The sequence below is a fragment of the Acomys minous genome, assembly GCF_964271855.1.
Source record: "Acomys minous genome assembly, chromosome: 1".
Classification (NCBI taxonomy): Eukaryota; Metazoa; Chordata; class Mammalia; order Rodentia; family Muridae; genus Acomys; species Acomys minous.
In genome coordinates this window covers 144,417,602-144,437,176 of record NC_140483.1, presented here as the reverse complement: position 1 = coordinate 144,437,176, position 19,575 = coordinate 144,417,602, and the positions used below count along the sequence as shown (strand labels likewise).

At 45.1% G+C, this 19,575-nt stretch overlaps 1 protein-coding gene across 1 annotated transcript in view; it reads right to left on the bottom strand.

The window, feature by feature from the left end:
- PLPPR1 (phospholipid phosphatase related 1) overlaps nt 1-4,635 on the bottom strand; it is a 260,986-nt gene extending 256,351 nt beyond the window's left edge. Inside the window, exon 1 of the mRNA XM_084783425.1 lies at nt 4,259-4,635. The gene's annotated coding sequence lies outside the window, so the exon portion shown is untranslated. The remainder of the gene's footprint in view (nt 1-4,258) is intronic.
- Nucleotides 4,636-19,575: the final 14,940 nt, after the last annotated feature.

The following is a 19,575-nucleotide window of genomic DNA, read 5'->3' as shown; positions in this document are numbered from 1 at the left end:
AATCCACTTCTTCAAAATGGAATTCCATTCCCCTTCCTCTTTCTCTCTTTTGCCATCACCTGCCCAGCTGGCAAATTGTCAGATACACCATGCTGCCTGGAATGCTAATTTTCCTTCACCACTGTGGTTAGTCCGGAAACAAGCTCTGCTTTGCTCCATGCTGGTGTCTCATAGTGGGACTTTCATAGTGTAACTTGAGATATGTGGACTTGCTTACATGGTCTGAGTAGGCCCTCAAGTTGTATTGTGGGTGCCTAGATCATGGGTGCCTGGCTAAGAGCCAAAGGTGCCAAGCTGCCATGGGCTCTTCAAATGCGACTCTAGAGCTTAGGGGTCTTAAATCCCAACTGACTTATAAAGTTTTCACCAAGTTCAGTAAATAGGGATATTTTGAGAAGCAAGGAGAATGGGGAAGGATTCACATTTGCTGTAACATACTACATGTCAGGAGCTAATTGTGTGTTCCTGACACTGTGCCCAAGATTTGCTAATCATCTAGTTTCTTCAATATATATATTTTTTTAAAATGATGGTTTCAATTCTGTTTATGGTGGCTCTGTGGAGAAGTGGCATTTCCTCTCACATAAGGCTGAGAAAGTGTGTTCTTGTTTTAAACTGCAGTCTCCCTAAAACATTTTTTTTTGTCACTGGCTTCCAAAAGTGGGCCCCTCAGAGAAGCAGAGACCGTGACTCTATTATCCCAGCGCAGAGTCATTACTGTGTGAGAAGTCGAACTTCTCATTCACCGGTTTAGTGATCCATCCAGTGATCCTGTGTTGACTGCCCTGCCCCACAAAGCAGAAAACCCAACCCGGAAATGGATGCTGAGGTGAGGAAAGGTGATACAGGGCCTAGGAAGGAGAATAGCAGGTTTTACCACTATCTCTTCTTTCCCAGTTACATCTCCTCCTCCCCACCGCTACTCCATCAACCCTGTCATTTCACACTTGTATTTTTCCACAGTAAAGCTCCAGGCCAGCAGCCGCACCATCTCCAATTCATCCTCCACGCTGTGGTCATGGTCATCATTCTCCAATGCACATCTGATCATGTCTCAGGCTTCTCCAACCTTCAAAGGCTCCTAGGCTTTCATATGAAGCTCTTTTGATGGGGGTCGCTGGGGGGGGGAGGTATGGGGGGGGGATTCCAGTCACACGTGATTCCTGCTTAGTTCTCTGACATGTTGTTATTCCACTCCAAAGAGATAAGACCCCGCATCGCTTGCTGCAGCTATACAAAATCCCTTCCGGGACTCACATACTCTTTCTGCCTCTAAATAGTCTTTCTCTTCTTGTCTGTTCAAGACCCACCTCACGTCAAACTCCCTAAGAAGAAACCTTTTGATCTTCCCACCTTTCCTTTGCTGGAAGCGCTCCCTTTGTGTTTTCATTGCAGCCTGGCCATAGCTCTGTACAAACACTTAGTCCATAGCATCAGTTGTTAACTAGTGCCACCCAGGTGCTATTCTTTTCTGTATGGCTCTAGTCACATGGAGTGACTTACAGTTACCCAATTTATATCAAGCAGTCACACATTTCCTCTGCCTGGAATGACCTTTCAACCCTTCCCTCCCTGCAAAGACTTTTTTTTTTTTTTTTAAGTATCCCAAGGATTGCCTAAATTCCCCACGGGAAAGGAAAACAATCGCTAACTTGCATGTGCTGTCTGAAGTTTGCTTACACTGCAATCACATGTTAGTTATACACCGGGGGTAGTTTTCTCTTTCTTAAGGGTTTGGACCAGCTTTTGCTTTGCTGTGTCTTGTATTTGTTTTATTTGTTCCTTCAGCAACATGCACTTGTGCGTGTTTTCTAAATGTTGAGAAAATCCAGGGGGAGAGAGGTGTGTACAGGATGTACGTCAGCAGCTAAGTACAGTGCAGAGACACCGCACTCCCACAACTTCATGTGTGTTAATCTCAACACTGTAAACACTTTGAAGGCCAGAACTATGCTTTATATATTTTTATATGGCTTCTGGTACTAAATACAGGACACACAGGTCAATAAGCACCTGCCAACAGAATCTGCATGCTATCAAAATAAAGTGATTTTGTGAATGAAGGAAGAGAAAATTCACCATGGCAGAGCAGATAAAGAACCCTAGTAGAAAGGGAAAAAAAAAACCTTCATCTTTTCTTGCCAAGATTTGTGAGAATACTAATGAGACTGTCACCCTGAAGTAAAAAAAAAAAAAAAAGAAAAGAAAAAGAAAAAAAAAAGAAAAAGAAAAGAAAAGAAACAAAGCCAAAAAACAAGAACACAGGCTGACAATTGTTTTCAAACCCCACTCTTGCAATTTCAACTGGAAAATATTTCTGGAAGATCTTTCCTTCCCTATCTATTTGGAAAAGAACAAAGCAAAAATGCTTTCAGGCTTCTCTCTCACTGAACACTTTGATAGAGTCATGAAGCCAGGCTGTTTTAATCCTCTGTTTTCCTTCTCAATCCCCCTCCTTTCATTTTTCCTTTCTTCTCCCAAGCCTCACCTCCTCTGGCTATGCTTATGAAGCAAGGTGTGTGAACTTCCCCAGAGAAGCTCATATATGTCACAGTTTCTCAGATTTCAAAGTTGCAAAGTTTTCAAAGCAAAACCTTTCCCTGTTTGCAGCGGCTGCAGCAAGAGATGGCCCGACTTGTCACCTGGAAGTGCAGAAAAGCTCCTCAATTATCAGTCACTAACTAATACTGGAGCCCAGACTCCAACATTTCCTGTCAGTACTAGCTGGTCGGTCTTAAAAACGCCAGACTCTAGGTTACAGAAGAAACAGGACTGGACCCAAGTGCATCCACCCCACCTTCCAGTAACAAACATGGCAGGATGGAGAAATGTCAACACATTTACTTTCTATACCTAAAAAACCAAACTGCTTATTAATGCTAAATACAAGCCCAGGAGCGACCAAGTCTTCCATGTTCTAGATACAACATCCCAGGTGCCTGCAAACCAGATGCCACTCCACGAGCAGGAACTGCCAACCACAGCCCCAGAAGAGAGAATGAATTCAGTGAAGGCTTTATAGTGCCTGGCACTGGCCCTCATCCTGCCTTAATTGGCTCCTGTTCACACCTCTCTTAAATGTTACTGGTTTGCCCCTTTTCTGTTCTTCTTTGTCAGCCTCACCTGCTGACCCAGTGTTGGCTACCTCAAAACATCATTAGATTCCAGCCTTCCCCGGGGTGCAGGCAGCCCCTTTGCTCTCTGAGCGTTCACCTCAGCGGGGACTGGCTTTTCAAAAGAAAATTTTGTTCTCAGGACCTTTGCCCTGGTGTGGAAGAGAAATATAGCCATGCCAACCCACCAACTGAATAACTAGGTGGTATGAGGCAAAACGTTTCCACAGAAAAGGTTGAAAGCAAAAAACGATAGCCTCACAAAGACGAGTAACAGCCCAGAACCTTACACAGATTCCACACGTGTGTGCCCAAAATGCAGGGCAAAAATAAATTCCCGGATTCGCTCAACACCGCTGCCACCACAGCTCTCTCATTCCAGCTCCCAGAGCTGCTGCAGTGCTGTGTGTGAAGACAGCGCCTTCCCCCGGGAGCAAGACCCTGGGGCCGGGCGTTTCTAGGAGGTGATTATGCCAACCCTTTCAGTAACTCATCATTCATCCTGCACTGACCCGAACCTCACCCTACAAACTCCGTCACTGGAGTCGGTGAGAAAGCCCTTGGCTATGCCAATTCTCCAGGTGACACCGTTACTATGTGCCTGGGGCTCAGGAAAGACAATCTCTGGCAGGTGCCCACGCCTGAGGCGAAATCAATGGCAACGCTTTCAACAGGGGCTGAGAAACCTCAACCCTACTTTGCTGGGCTGGTTTGGCATCAGCTACCTGCAGGTCTCTGGACCCCCACTCCCACCCTTGCAATCTGGCTGGGCATCCCAGCCCGGAATGCAGTCTGAAGGGCGGAACCGGACAGAGAGAGCGCCTCCACGCCCCCTTTGTCTCCACGTTTGCCAAATGACAGGAGAGGAAAGTTTATGAGCCCGGACGAGGTAGCTTTCTTCTGGGTCCATCTGGCACCTCGCAGGTGGAGATCCTCCATAGGATCGCCCTCTCCTCCCCCGAACAACCAGGGCGCTACCTTCATCTGCACCTTGCAACCGGCAAGCCCGGCGTGGGCCACCTGCGTCGCGTCGTCGAGTCGGGAACCTTCCCACTCACTAGCCCCCGCGACCCCCCCCCCCCCACACACACACACCCGGTCTGTCCAGGCTCAGCTGTCCCTGGGGCTGCCAGCGCCACACTCACCTTCGGCGGCCAAGCTTCCTCCCTTGCGCCCTATTGGGCGGCCCGGCTGCAGGCAGCGAGGTGCATTCAGGCAGCGGCTGCAGATAAGCTCCCCAGGCACTGCTGCATTCCGTCTGCGTGGGAGAGCGAGCGGGCGGGCGTGTGCGAGCGTGTGTTTGTGCGATGTGTGTGTGTGTGTGTGTGTGTGTGTGTGTGTGTGTGTGTGTGTGTGTGTGTGTGTCAGAGAGAGGCGGGGATGCGCGCGGGATCACAGATTCCCCTCGGCGATCATCAGGAGCTCAGCCTCCTCTGCTGCCACCTCTCGCCTTTGGGTCTGGGTTTTGGGACCTCCGGTTTGTTTAATGAAAGGGAAGGAGCAAAAGGCCGGCGGGGAGGGGGCGTGAGGGGGTGAGGAGAGGCGGGGAGAGGGCCGCGCATGCTCAGAGAGGGGCACCGAGCTGGCACTCAGGAGCTGGGGCGTGAAGCTTGCAGGCTTGTGCCCCAAGTAGCAGCGCGAGCTCTGCAGGGTTCCTGGAAGGAGGCCGGGAATGCCGCTACCTGGGTGCTTCCAGTGCGGGAACTCCCGGGCTCCCGCGCGCTGGAAGCCAGCGGCGGCGGGATCCCCACCCACCTAGAAGCTGCTTCTGCGGCCAGTCTTGTGTAGCAGCGTTCTTTGCCTTGGATATTTTTAGTGTTTGCTCAAGCAATCCCAGGAGCCAGCGCATGACACCTGGCCACGAGGTCCTGGAGGAAACCCGGGCTGCAGGTGTCACCTAACTAAAATGAGCTTCCTGACTTAGGTTTCCTTCTTCCTCTACCAACTTACACTGTGACTAGCAGGTGGAGTAGACAGCCCGAAGTCACCCAACCAGCTTCAGGGTAGAAAGGCACTTAATGGGGAGAGGAAGGAAGGTGAATCTCCCAAGGGTGGATTCAGCTTCCTTGGGTGTCAAAATTCGATGGAGAAGACACTTGTCTACCCAAGAGGGCAAAAGGAACAATGCAGCCATTGTCCCACTAATGCCAAAGCAATTGTAGATTCTCATCAGTTGGGGCTTCTGGCCCGTCTGTTAAGTGGAAGAACTGTCAGCTTACGAGACTCTAGTAAGAGAATTTGAGCTTGCGAGGGCACAGTAACCTGAGGCCACAGAACACCAGAGGGTGAGAGGTTTTGCAAGTGGAGTGGAAACTTTTTCGGTGATGTTCTGTGCACCAAACAGGCAAATGGTTAGAATCCATTCAAACGCTTCCGTTTTCTTCTCACTGTTTAATCACAAGGCAGCAAACGTACCTCCATTTTCTCCCCTACTTTAGAAGAAGACATCCCGAACAGGGAGCTTTCTGGAAAAATATTCCTCCCCTATGCTTGCTCATTTTCTATCCCTCCAAAGAAGAAGCAGTGGGGACAGCCTCCTCTGGCAAATGTTCTCCAAGCCTTCATTAAAGATCACGTCGGAGTGCTTCCACTATGCACTGTAAGCAAGCAGATGCCTTCTTGCTGAACTCTGACCCATGTCCCATTCATCTTCCCAATAATAATGCCGAGTGACACTCGAACAGCAGGACAATTAGATCAAATCCTAGGACACACACAGAGGAGAGAAAACAGCATGTCTAAATACCACAAGCAAAAGCAAAGTTCAGGAGAAAAAAAAAACCCAAAAACAAAACTAGAGGAATAACACGAGGATAGAAGGTTGTTATGAAGAGAAAGTGTCAACAAAAGGAGTGTCACAGGTGGCAAGTACCTTCCCGCTGAGGTCCCTTGAGAATACAGCTGAGGTCTTTGCTTGAAGAACAGTGCCTCTAAAGTCTATGTCCACCCAGGAGGAAGAGCAGGGTCTCCAACAAAACGTCTGTGGTATATTTGGGACTCCTTCCCATGTCTGTCTGTCTGTCTGTCTGTATATAGTTTTTGCTATTGAACTATTCAGAAACTTCTAAGACAGATCTGCCTTGCCCCACCCCCAAACTCCTCTTAAGATTATGAGCAATGTTTACAGAAATTTCAAGGTGCTTGTATTAGCGGGGCCAGCCACTGTGCTTCCTCAGGGCAGAGTGGCACCACTGTATAAGAGGTGCGTAGGGCCTCTGAATCAATACAAGAGCTAGGTGGGACCCAGAACAGAGAAGCAGGCTAGGGTAGGTAGGAAACACCTCAACTGTTCAGCTCTCTCTACAGAGGCAAAATGAGGGTACCTGTAGCAGTCAATCCAAGAAACAAGCAAGTCCTGTGCGCCCAGCTTTGTCTGGAAAAGGGTGGGTTGGTGTTAGAACCTCCTGACAGCGGCAGCCTATTCACTAGCTTTTTAATTTTTTCTTTTCTTTATTTAGTTTGGGAGGTGTGTGTGTGTGTGTGTGTGTGTGTGTGTGTGTGTGTGTGTGTGTGTTCGTGCGCACGCACCTGTCACATCTTACGTGGAGGTCAGCCAACAACTTTTGGGAGTCAGTTCTCTTGCTCCAGGATGCACAGATCCTGAGGACCAAACTGAGGTCATGAGGCTTGGCTGTGGGTGCCTTTTGCTGCTGAGCCATCTCTCTGGCCCAACTTCACCATCTACAAGTATCAAGTAGCTTTAAGGTCAAAGGTAAAGGGAACCTTTTATATGTGAAATTGCGAGTCAAATGGAATCTTCCAAGACTGCCTCTACAACAGGACTCTGCACGGGGAGTTAGTGTGGGAAATTCACGGCGATTAGATGTGGTGGTGTACAAGAAGCATGTAACGGCATGCAGAGCTCTCTGCAAGTTGTAGCTCTTGATGTTTTGGTTCACATTTTCATTACTGTGAATTTTGTTTTACCCTGAGGAGATTTTCTCCCCTAAGAATATGCAAGTAAAACAGTTGAAAGCCCCAAGCCTCCCAATTCCCCTTCTGGTTTCTTCCATCGCCCACTCACCCATCACTCTAATGTATTTAAGTCCATGTAGTAAAGAGAACATTATGAAGGCATGTGGCAATGTAAGTAGCAACCAATTCCAGCCCTCACCTTTCTTTACTCATATACATATATAACCGTAAGACAGCCTTGTCGTCACACAAGCACGTTCATCCTTTATTGCTCACAGTATGAAGAAAGACCCCCCTCTACCTGCCAGGGACACCTGTAAGACCCCACTTTTATTTTCACTTTTCAGATTAGCTTACAAAATAAGATTTCTTATAGGGCTTTCACACACGTTCCCCTTGCGATGATTACTCCCAAACACATACTCAGCCTCTTCTCACCGCCTCCCCTCCTCCACTGTATCATCGCACCCCCCCCCCACGTTCCCCCTTGACCTTATTCTACTGCCATCCCTGCCCCACTCTTTCAAAGTTTCCTTCATGCCAGCCACATGAGCCCCTGTCTAGTTTCCCGGCCTATTTTTACTCCCACCTGGATACATATACTCAATTGCCGGAGGCTAGGATTTGCATGGGAGAGAACATATGGTATTGGTCTTTCAGAGCCTGTGTTACCTCAAATAATGTTTTCCAGTGGCATTCATTTTCCTGAAAGTTTCCTGAATTCCTTTTACACTTGAATAAAAGCACATTGTATATGTGTACATTCTCATTATCCCTTCGCCTGCTACTACACAGCATATTTTCCTCCCTTCTAAGTTTACTCTATTTTAGTAATAAGAATTTTGCTGTCAGAACTATAACAAAATTACTCTCATGATCCTTTGAATACGTAATCAGGAACTTAGTACACCACATCTGCTTTTGTTTACCTTTCCTTCAGGCAGGTCAGTTATGAGCTACTCAAATAAGGAGGTTTTGTTCTTCTGGTGCCTCAAGAAGTAGTATATGTTTAGCAAATGTTTGAAGGGTGAGTGATAAATATATACTCACAACGTAACTTATGCTGGTAAAATGTTGGCTTTGAAGCAGACTTCTGAGTATGCTAATACTTGGCACTTTTTTTTATAGATAGCAAAGTTGGTAGATACTGTTTTAAAATTTTTGTGTGCAATTGTCTAAAAATGGAAGTGGAAATAAGAAAGGCAAAGCAGCCTTCTGAAGGTAGTTTCTACTCCCTTGGAAACAGATAAATCAAGCCTAAACTACCTCTCTTCTTCTAGTTCAGAAAAAGAATAAATGTGAGGACAACATGTATGTCTAATAGTTCAAGAGACAGATTGATACTAGGCGGCTAGTTCACCAGAATTATTCTCCAGTGCATTAACATGTCTCCACTAAGAAGAAAGAAATTGTGGTTAGAATTTTTTTGTCTTAAAAAAAAACAATCAAAGGGAAGGAAAGCTCCCAGGATCTCACCCAAGCCTTTCTACTCTATGTGTTATGCGTTAAAGTAAGAAATGGTTTTATTTTCATGGCTAAAGGTTCAGGCGATGGACCACAGAAGAGGTCTCAGCTCTGATCACCATATAAGCCATGGAAAGGACAGTGAGCGAATCAGGTGAGTGACACTGTGTTTGTCTTTTCCTCCCACACATCTAGTAAAAACTTACTGAAGCTGATCTGAAAAAAATGAAAGAGATCCAAAGACAGCACGTTAGGTCCTTTGTATCCTATTATCAGAAGGAGAAGACCATAAATTCTTTCTCATTCTATCCTTCACACAGGCAAGCCCGGTCTTGCCTCAGACTATCTTAACTTAGTCTTAATCTTAGGATGACTGTGTTTCTTAGTAAGACACCAACTGACTAATTCTCCAGAACCTTTCTCTTATTTGTAGACTTCTCTCATGCATCTTGGTCCTCTGGCCAATGCTACCAGCCTATACTGGTTTATTTGCAATGGCCTTGGTATCTTTGTTTGTTTGTTTGTTTGTTTTTATCATCTTTAAATTTAGAAGGCTAAACTAAATTACTCAAGCATCACTTTACAGTAGTCTAGTCCAGAGGTTAACAGACTCACTCTATAGCAGACCAATAAGTATACATTTTATGCCTTGTAGGCCATATGGCGTCTGTCAGAAGTACTCAACTCTGTAGCCACTGACAACACATAAGAGAATGGGAATGGCTATGCTCCAGAATTTTCTTTTTATAAAAACAGGTGGTGGGGTGAGTTTGTCCCACGGGGTATAGTTTGCCAAGTCTGAGTTCAACCTTTGCCTTTCTAGCCTTCACATCTATCATCAGCAATGTGTTGCCTTTTGTCCTGCTTTGTAGGAAAATAATAAAATCATTATACCAGGCAATCTTAGGTTTGTCAGTTTAGAGGCTTCTTGTCAGCAAGCATGTCCTTCTCACTCTTAAAAACACAGTCAGGATAATATTTTTTCCTACTAGTGCATCTGCCTGTTTTCTGCATGTAACTGTGTAAGCAATATCAAGTGTTTTATTTTTAGCCTAAAAGCAACTTATGCAGTCTTAGAAATTTGATGAGAGAAATACTTTTTTTAATGAAAAATGCAAGCATGACAGTCTTACCTTCTAAAATAGAGCAAGTAGATATATACTGACTCTGACCAGCACCTTCAGAAACTGTCTCCCCAAATAAACTCAACCTAATAAAAATATATCCTTGTGTAAGTCCCCATGCAGTGGCAACCCAACACATATGGCTTTAGCTGCGAGCTGAGCACTTTTTCAACATTTAGCCCAGCTTATGAAATTCAGCCCCTCTGAGAAATGTCCCTACTCCAAAATGATCTATATATTCAACAACGTCCCTGGGAAAACATGACATCTGTGCAATTCTAAAATTCATATGGAAACTCAGTGGACTCCATTTTTAAGAACAAAATTGGAGATCGCACTCTCCATTATTTCAATCAAATCAAATCTAATCAAACTAACGTGGTACTGGGATAAAGACAGGCATATAGCCACTGAAATAGAACGGAGAGCCCAGAAACGAACCTCACATATGGTTAAAATGATTTGTGACAAGTATGCCAAAACTGTTCCCTGGGGAAAAGAGACTCTTCAACAGACGCTGAGGGAAGAGCTGCTTGCCCACATGCAAAATAATGACAAGGAGCTTACAGTTTGCAGCACGAACATTAACAAATGACCAAAATCCAAGCATGAGAACAGAAGCTTTAAAACTTGCCGGGAAACCCTGTGTTGTTAAGGTCAAAGTCTGGCATCTCTGGATAGGCTCTGAGCTCAGGATAGTACAATGGACTTCCTTTGTCAGCAAGGCCCTCTCTTCTCTGCCTGATCTGGTGAGCCTAACCCCCCCCCCCACACACACACCTGAGGAATGTCTCATAATCCTTAAGGAAAAACAAGTTCAACTCCCTTTCTCCCAGTAGAACGTGTTCTGCAAGCATATGGGGATTCCTGGCGATACCCACCCTAATAAGATGTCTTGGTGTCTCAGCTTTCAACCAATGATCTTTAACTGTACCTGGAGATTCTCCCCCCCCCCACCCACCCCCCACCCCGACCCATAGGATAATTAGATAACTTGCTTTTCCTTCTTATGATAGGGCTGTTTTGTTAAATGGCACCTCTAGCCCCAGCGAATCAAACACATTCACTCTCAAACCCCTCCCCACTGCCTAAGGTTTATAAATCCCTAATTTACCAATACAGGTTGGCTTGGTCTCTCTTTCTATTCCTCCACCACAAAGTCTGAGACTCATTTACTCAGGCGAATGCTTGGGGCTTGACTGCCAGTGGTCAGGCAGCGATGGTGGAGCCGCCTCCACAGCTGCTGAAGATAGATGCTGACCACAAAGCACCCACCAGGCCTGCATCTCACCAGACCTGCCTTCTGGCCAGTTTCGGGGCTCCCTCTGTCACGCTTAGCATGGAAGCTTAACAAAGGACTGTAACACTTGGCTACCATCAAGGGCTTGTGAAATTCCCAAGTTTCCACCGCCATCTGATACCAGCAATCTCAGTTTAAAGGCGCTAACTGCAACACCCAGTGTAAAGCTCATTTCCACCTCCCCTGGGAGATTGGGAAACTCACCTAGTATATGGGCCTCCCCATGAGTGCTCTAAGCCAGCCCTGAGCGAGAAATGAGACCTTTGACCTCGAGGGCCCTGCACCTGTCCGGAAGCAAGCAGCGTCTGGGCTGACCCACCAAACGCAGATATGGAGACCACACCTCCTAAATCTTTCTAAGTATTGTCACTCCCTATTGGCTACGCATTTAAATATATGAGCCTATGGATGCCATTCTTCTTCAAAACGCCAAACTCTCCTTCCTCAAAAATGACAATGTACAAATGACAACCGGGCATGCAACAGTGATATCAATGCATATCTATCCACGTGGAAACTACGAAGAAAAGGGAAATAATAAGTGTTGAAAAGGACATAAAAGATCTGAGATTTTTATGGGGTGCTGATGGGAATTTACACGCATAAAAATTAAGCATAGACCTCGTATATGATGTAGCAATGTCATTCTTGGTATAGACTCTCAAAGCTTAAAAGCAGGGGCATGGATAGACGCCTGTACACTTGTGTTTTTAGCAACATTCCTTTACGAGAATCAAAAGTGCAAGCAACTCAGCTGTCCACTGACAGATGAATGAGTGAGCAAAAGTCAGCATACATGTCCAGGTGAATTTTTTCAGACTCGAGAAAGGAAAAGTTCTGACAGATAATATAGCGTATTTCAACTGTTCAGACTAAGTGAAATAAACTGGTCACAAAAGATCAAATACTGCATGAAGTGCCTAGAGTAGACAAGTTCGTAAAAACAAGGATAACAGAGTGGTGGTTGAAGAAGCAGAGTGGAGGGGCAACGGGAGTTGTTGTTTACAGGTGCAGACTTCCAGTTAAGGAAAATGGTGGGTAACGGTGATGGCATTTTTAAAAGGTTAAAATGGTAAATTGATGGTGTGTATATTTTATCACAATTTAATTTTAACTATTCATTTATTTACCATTTACTTAGTTGTTTGCTATCTATTTATTTATTGCCGTTCTAGACAAATGCTCTACCACTGGGCCACATGCTCATAGGGTATCAAGTCTCTTCTTCGTAGCCTGCTCTCCTTCCTCTGAGTGCCACCAGGTCTCCCCCATCCAGGGGACATGGTCAAATATGGGACACCAGAGTTCCTGTGAAAGTCAGACCCCACTCTCCACTCAACTGTGGAGAATGTCCTGTCCATTGGCGAGATCTGGGTAGGTGCATTTACACTATGGAATACTACTCAGCTATTAAAAACAAAGAATTCCCAGACTTTGTGGACAAATGGATTGAACTAGAAATGATCATAATGAGCGAGCTAACCCAGAAGCAGAAAGAGTCAAATGGCATATACTCACTTATATCTGCACACTAGCCCAGGGGCTTGTCCCATGAAAGTCTTCAAATTACCAGGAAACTGGGACAGAGGGGAGGACATTCTATTGGGACTCTAGGTGAGAGAAGCATGGGAGAATAGCAAAGTAGAAGGATCCAGAGGGTCCTAGAAACCTACAAGAAGAACATTATGATGGGCAGATATGGGCCTACTCAAACTATGGCACCAGTCAAAAACAATACATGCAGTAAAACTTCTCCCCATTCTTAAGGCTGGCCGCTAACGTAAGACTCTCATTACCAAACCTGGGTCGGCACTAGAGGAGTCTGATAGCTGCGTTGTTTGACTTTCCTGCAGGAGATTAGACTGCGATAGCCTTGTATCTGCTCCTCTTTTACCTGACAACTGCCCTATGCCAATGTTATCACAGAGCTCGGGGTTAAGAACACCGAGGAAATCTGCCTGGGAGTGTGACTTTGTGTGTTTATGTCCTTTTCATTTACAGCTGCATTTGCTGAAATAACAGTTCCTAGAAAGGTATAAGAGGAAAAAGCCTTGAGGAAATAGTTTAAAAATAATAGCAGTGTTGTTGGAATGAAGTGGAGTTATATGGTGTGTGTGTGTGTGTGTGTGTGTCTGCATGCTTACGTGTGTAAGTGTTGTGTTCTCAATGGAGGACAAAGGAAGAAACCCGGTGTCCTGCTCTGTCACTCACCTTTTCTCCCTTGAGACAGGGTCCTTCTCTGATCTTGGAGCTTTTGGTTCTTTTCAGGTAGGATGGTTGGTCAGCTAGCTCCACTGATTTTCCTATCTCTGCCTCTACCCAAGCCCCCATTGCTGGGCTTGCAGGCATGCTGAGCCAGGCACAGATCATTCTCACACTGGTGCTGGGAACCTGAACTCACATCCTCATACTTACATAGAGCAAGTGCCCTTACCTACTGAGCCATCTTCTCAGTCCTGAAAGCTGTCCTTTCTCTACCTATGACGGAGACGTGAGCTATAACTTACAAGAACTGGCAGGAACCTTTAAGGAACCTTTCTAGTCCCTTGGTGATCCCATGTCCCTCAAATCCAGCAAAGGAGCCATTAATTGAGGAAAACCTTCAGGGAACCACCAAGCCAAAGGATGCAAACCTCTTCATAAAGCACCAGTGACAGTTTATCTTCTTCCCACTTCCATCCATGGGACAATTTCCCCGAAGATCATCACTATCCATCCACACAGCTCAATAAGCTGGTCAGTGAGGTTGGTTACATCTGCTGTTGGGGCTTGCTCTTTTCACCCTCTAACCAAGAATGGCATCCAACTAAGCAGTTGACACCCTCCAAAAGCAAAAAACAACAATAACAACACTGTTCTCCCACATCTAACTAAGCATACACCTAGAATGCCAACCTGGTGGGTCAGGCTTTGCACTGCCCTAGCTAGCCATTATGGTGTCCAACAGATGACAAATGATCCAAACCTAGAAAACTAGGTCAAAATCCAGAACTCTTCCTTCCATGAAAAGAAAAACGTCTTCTTTTTCCCTTACTAGAACACTAAGCATTTGACACACGGTAAGGCTGGGAATGCCATGGAATATGTCCTTAAGATGATTCTGAATTTATTATGCCTTAAAATACCACTAGATGTTTCAGTTACTTGAGACGTTCACTTGGATCCTCGCTTAAAGCATTTTTATTTTGTTTTCTCCCCTGTGCCCTATTGGAATTGTGTTCACAGATACAGATGTTTTGGAATCTCTTTAAGAGTCATAGAGGCAAAGAAAAGAGAAATGCAAACCAAGGGCCTGTGCAATGCTTAAAGGACCCATTCCTCTGGCTACACTGTACCTGTTTTCTAGTCATGAACATTTTAGACAGTCTCACCCATAGGCACACTTCATATGTGTCCCCTTCCTCGTTTTCTGAATTGTGAGCTTAGAAGGCTGGTGCCCTTCAAGGCTAACACCCACTGCTAGACAGATGGAGCTGAGAGGGCCAAGGCCAAGGCCAGGCTTATTCTGCCAACTCATTTGGCCAAAGGCCCAGCCTTACTACACAATCACCAATGCTGTCATTATCCAGCAAATGCTGGTCTCAGTGCTCTTTGTTGTCAGCGTCTCTAGGCTCCTGAAGATGACAGTAGGCAGAGAACTCCTTGCTTCTTCCTGGCATTCATACACCTGCCAATCACAGCTTTATGTAGTTGATAAGGTGTCCCTTGGCAAGACGCAGCCAGAATCCCTGTCCCATGCCCACAGCAGGTGTCAGGAGAGTGCCTGGAACAGCTGTCAGCCTCCCATTGCCAGGCTGGTGTGACTGGCTTGCTGGGCACTCCTTGCTTCCTGCAGCTTTCCAAGGTTTTCACTACAGAAGCATTAGCTGGAGGAAGAGTAACAAACTGTCTTGGTTCATCTCCATTATGAGGTCCATTCTCTATTATACATACCAAATAGAGACTTAAAATATAATAATCTGACCATGTCACTCACTGCCTTAACCACCCAGTGGATTTTCTCAGTTTGCTGCTCAAAGTCCTTTATGGGCTTGGTAGGACTGCTGTGCCCCTGGACCTTTTTTGCAACCCATCTTCTTGCCTCCACCCTGCTATGTGTGCCAAGTTCCCTTCAACACTGGATGCTGTCTTTGTTCCCCTCAGCATGTCTGCTTAAGTCCTAGTTGTCCTTCAAGTGTCAGTTCAGACACCCTTTCATCCAGAAAGTCTTCTCTGAATCCCCTAAAGGCAGGGAGAAGTAAAGAACACTACCAGCCTCCTCTGTGTTCCCAAAGTTCTCCTGACTTTACCTCTAGCCTACTGATTCGTGTATAAAAACTAGATGTAAGTCACACATTTATATGTGTTATACTTGAAATATTTCAATCTCTCTCCCCTGCCCCAACTCAATGGCCTTTTGTGATAATATTGTGTTGAAGCCTTTAAGAAGTGATTAAGTCCTGAGAGTGGAGTACTCATGGGTGGTATTAGGAGTGAATTCATTCTCTTCCAGTCGTCCAAGGGAGGATGTAACAGGATGATCTATGCCTGATGCTGGTTCATTGATGTTGGGTTTCCAAACCTCCAGAAGAATGAGAAAATAGCTTTCTGTCCTCTCAAATGACCCAGCTGTAGCTATTGTGTCCTAGCAGCACTAAGACAGTGTGTAACTCTATTTACAGACTTTGAACAAATTGAAGACAAGAGGTATCTTTATCTCATATATACTAGGTTCTTGGCTTAGGTTTGTTAAATAAAGACATTCGTAGTCATGCTTTCATACTGAAAATAAGGTACGAAATGTGACAGTAAGGCAAGAGCTCACGAGGAGCTCACTTCTAAAAAGATGTTAGTGTTAGCTTGTGCTCACCCACAGCTGTCTGCTTCAAAGCAAATATGGAGGGACTGGAGGTGCCACTCGTGCAAAACGCATGCTTAGAAAGTATGAGGCTCTAGGTTCTATCATTAGCACATACACAAGCATGTGCACACACAATGATGATGATGATGATAATAACAATAGGAAGGGAAGGAAGGGGAAGTGAGGGGAGGGAAGGGAAGGGAAGGGAGGGGAAGGGAAGGGAAGGGAAGGGAAGGGAAGGGAAGGGAAGGGAAGGGAAGGGAAGGGAAGAAAAAAGCATGCTAGACAGAACATAGAAGAACAAGAGGCCTTTCACCATTGTTTCTCTCCACTTACAGCATCGAATGTGTGGAGGAATGCCTTGAGTGAATGTAGAAGTTGTCGATAAAGCACTGTTTAGCCAATCAGCTGGGAAGAAAGACAGGAAGTGGAGGATGGGGCTTCCATGGGAGGTGGAGATGCCTGCAGAGAGTTGAGGGTTGGAAGTTGGTAGAGAGAAACTGTCAGAGGAGGAGCAGATTGGCAAGTGATCGGGATATATGTAGGTTATAAGGACATAGGATTAAAGCAGTTTCTTTTAGTTTACTAGTAGATTAATATTAGTTCAGATTCTGGCCAGCATAGTGCTTGCAGCTTTAAAAATACACTTTAGTCTCATTGTGTCAGTAATTGGCTTCCTAGGCCATACAAATAAGATAATTGTAACAAATTGGCACCCAAAGAATTTAATGTATCTGCACATAGAAGAGAAATCATGTCTCTTGATTTTCACTCAGTTAAATCACTTGGCCTCTGTGTTCATCATCAAAGATCAGCCCATCCTAGTGCCATTAGAACTCCAGGAAGCAGCGGCCTGCTTTGCCAAATCAGTGGCCCCAGGGCTCCACACTGTCTGGAACAGATACTCAGCAGCAACTGCGACACCTCATGTCTATGATAATGAATGTTAGCAGTACTGAGGGCTATGGGACTTCAGTGATACCTGCAATGTTGGCTCAGTATACTGAGTTTGTCACACAGCTAAGCCTCTCTGGGCCAATAGTGGACATCACCATCCTTTTCAAGATAGAAGTATCCTCTTCCAAATTAACCATTTTACCTTTCAGCACCAAGAAATAAAGCAGTAGAAGAGAAGGTCTGATCTCCATTCCATGTACCACATCAAACTGGAAAATGTCATAGGGTCATTTTTTTCTTGACAATGAGAACATTTTATCTAATATGACCTAAGATGACATATAAACTCTAAAAGCAAAACACTGAAATACAGACCCAAATAATGAGTTCAAATTTAGTTTGAGCCCTATCTCTATTTGTCATATTGATGGTGGCTAGGAGGCTTCAGGGCCATCATTTGTAAAATGTGCATCATTGAAAGGTAATGTCTTTGATGGTGCTTTGCCCGAATGTGATCAGCAAGCACTTGAAGGACATAGAAAGTCTTCAGAGTTATGTTAAGTTGAAATGCAAGTGGCCCATCACTAAACCCTGCTGATATGATGTCAATATAAACTAATAGATCCTTATTCTCTATGTTTCACATCATTCTCATCACTCAAGGGAAAGAATTGGCATTCTCCACATGGACAAAATTATATATCTATATATTCCTAGTTTCCACAACAGGAATGTTATTCCCTGAATATACTTCCTCTGTCTTATGCTGTAATTTCCATTATCTTTCTTGTGTCTCAGAGTAAAAGGATACTAACAGGATCACGTAGTCCCACAAAGCTTTGCTCTATGCACTCCAAGAGAGTTTGACAGCGACCAAACCCCTGATGTATTAAGTGCGTTCTTTCTTGACTACATAGTAGGATAGAGTTCATCTGGTGGTGGATAAAGCTATGTGGTGGTACTTAAAGCTATGTACATCTCCACCAAACAATGAGAACAGAGAAGACACTTCTGGGTCCCAGCTAATTGGCTCTCCACAGCTACATTACTAACAGTGCTCAAGCGATGATTAACATGACTCTAGTGGAGTCAGAATGCAGTGAGACTCATGAGGAAAGCTAAATGTCATTTCAGATGAATGAGTAAGAGGCTCTGGAGAAGACCAGAAAGGACATGACTTCTAAAAGAGGATGCTAGAGTTTTTCATAAAAGAAGGATGGATTGTATCATCTGCTTTTCTTCTCTGAAAAAGAAGCTGTAAGTCAGATTGTATATAAAATTTTTTGTAGTTTATAAGAACTGGAAAAAAGTTTCAGAAAGACAAGCAAAGGTACCCTTTACTGAACAAGAAAAGACATTCCTAAGGAGAGTCAAAGTCATGGGCAGTATACATCCTCTGATGCAGAGCTTTTGTCAGGCAAAGGGGAAGAGAGAGGGATGGGGGGGGGGGAAGGAGCAGAAAGAGAGTTTATCAGTGGCATCACATGTATAACTATATATGCAGCAGATTCTAGAAGAATAGAGTGCTAGAAATGAACAGAAAGAGAACTGTGCTAGGAAATAATAGAAAACAGACTCCCTCAGAGCTTCACCACATAGCTGGTTTTCTTCCTAAGTGATGCTGAAAGATAACTGTGCTTTTTGTAAGGTACATTACAGGAATCATTAAAGTTGTGTATTTGGCATGGCATCTAGCTAGTTAGCCCTGTCACCATCATCCAAAGAATGGAGCCCTGTGCAAGTGTAGAGTTCCATGTACCTAAAAGCTTCATAATGTTAGAGCCTAACAACCATCATCTGTGGTGGGGTGGTTCCATGGTTTTACACATTGTTGATGAGGAAAGGCTGGTATCTTCACCACCATGGAGCCAAAAGGGTTATCATCTCTGCCTACGCTTCCATGTTTGTGATGGGTTTGAACCATGTGATGGGTTTGAACCAAATGATTGTCAGCAATGCTTCCTGTACCAAGAACTGCTTAGCCCCCCTGGCCAAGGCCATCCATGACAACTTTGGCATCGAGGAAGGACTCATGACCACAGTCCATGCCATCACTGCTACCCAGAAGACTTGGATGGCCCCTCTGGAAATCTGTGGCGTGATGGCCATGGGGCTGGCCAGAACATCATCCCTGTATCCTCTGGTGCTGCCAAGGCTGTGGGCAAGGTCATCCAGAGCTGAAACAGAAGCTCATTGGCATGGCCTTCTGTGTTCCTACCACCAACATGTCCATCATGGACCTCACATACCTGCTGAAGAAAACCGCCAAGTATGATGACATCAAAAAGGTGATGAAGCAGCCATCTGAGGGCCCACTGAAGGGCATGGTGGGCTACACTGAGGACGGGGCTGTCTCCTGTGACTTTAACAGTGAATTCCACTCTTCCATTTATGATGCTGGCTCTGGCGATGCTCTCAATGACAACTTTCTAAAGCTCATTTCCTGGTATGACAATGAATACAGCTATAGCAACAGTGTGGTGGACCTCATGGCCTCCAAGGAGTAAGAAACCCTGTACCCTGCACCTCAGCAAGGACACAAGAGCAAGAGAGAGACCGTTGGCTGCTGAAGAGTCTCTGACACTGAGCATCTCCCCTCACAGCTTGCATCCTAGACCTCTAGAATAATAGGAGGGACCCAGGGAGCCCTGGTCTCTTGAATAGCATCAATAAAGTTCACTGCACCTATAAAAAAAATAGCATGACCATAATTTCCTTCTGTGATGGTGTTTTGAAAGTGTTCACTTTGCTTAGCTCTACCTGATTGAAAGTGACAAGAATATGACATACATTCAAATATTTATTTCAGTGACAGTTCCTGCTCTTTTGTTCTACCTAATGCCTGTTTGCCTTTGAACCCTGCCTGCATGCATCATGTGTCCATGCAGGAATGATGGGTATAATGCCCTAAGTTAGCCTGGG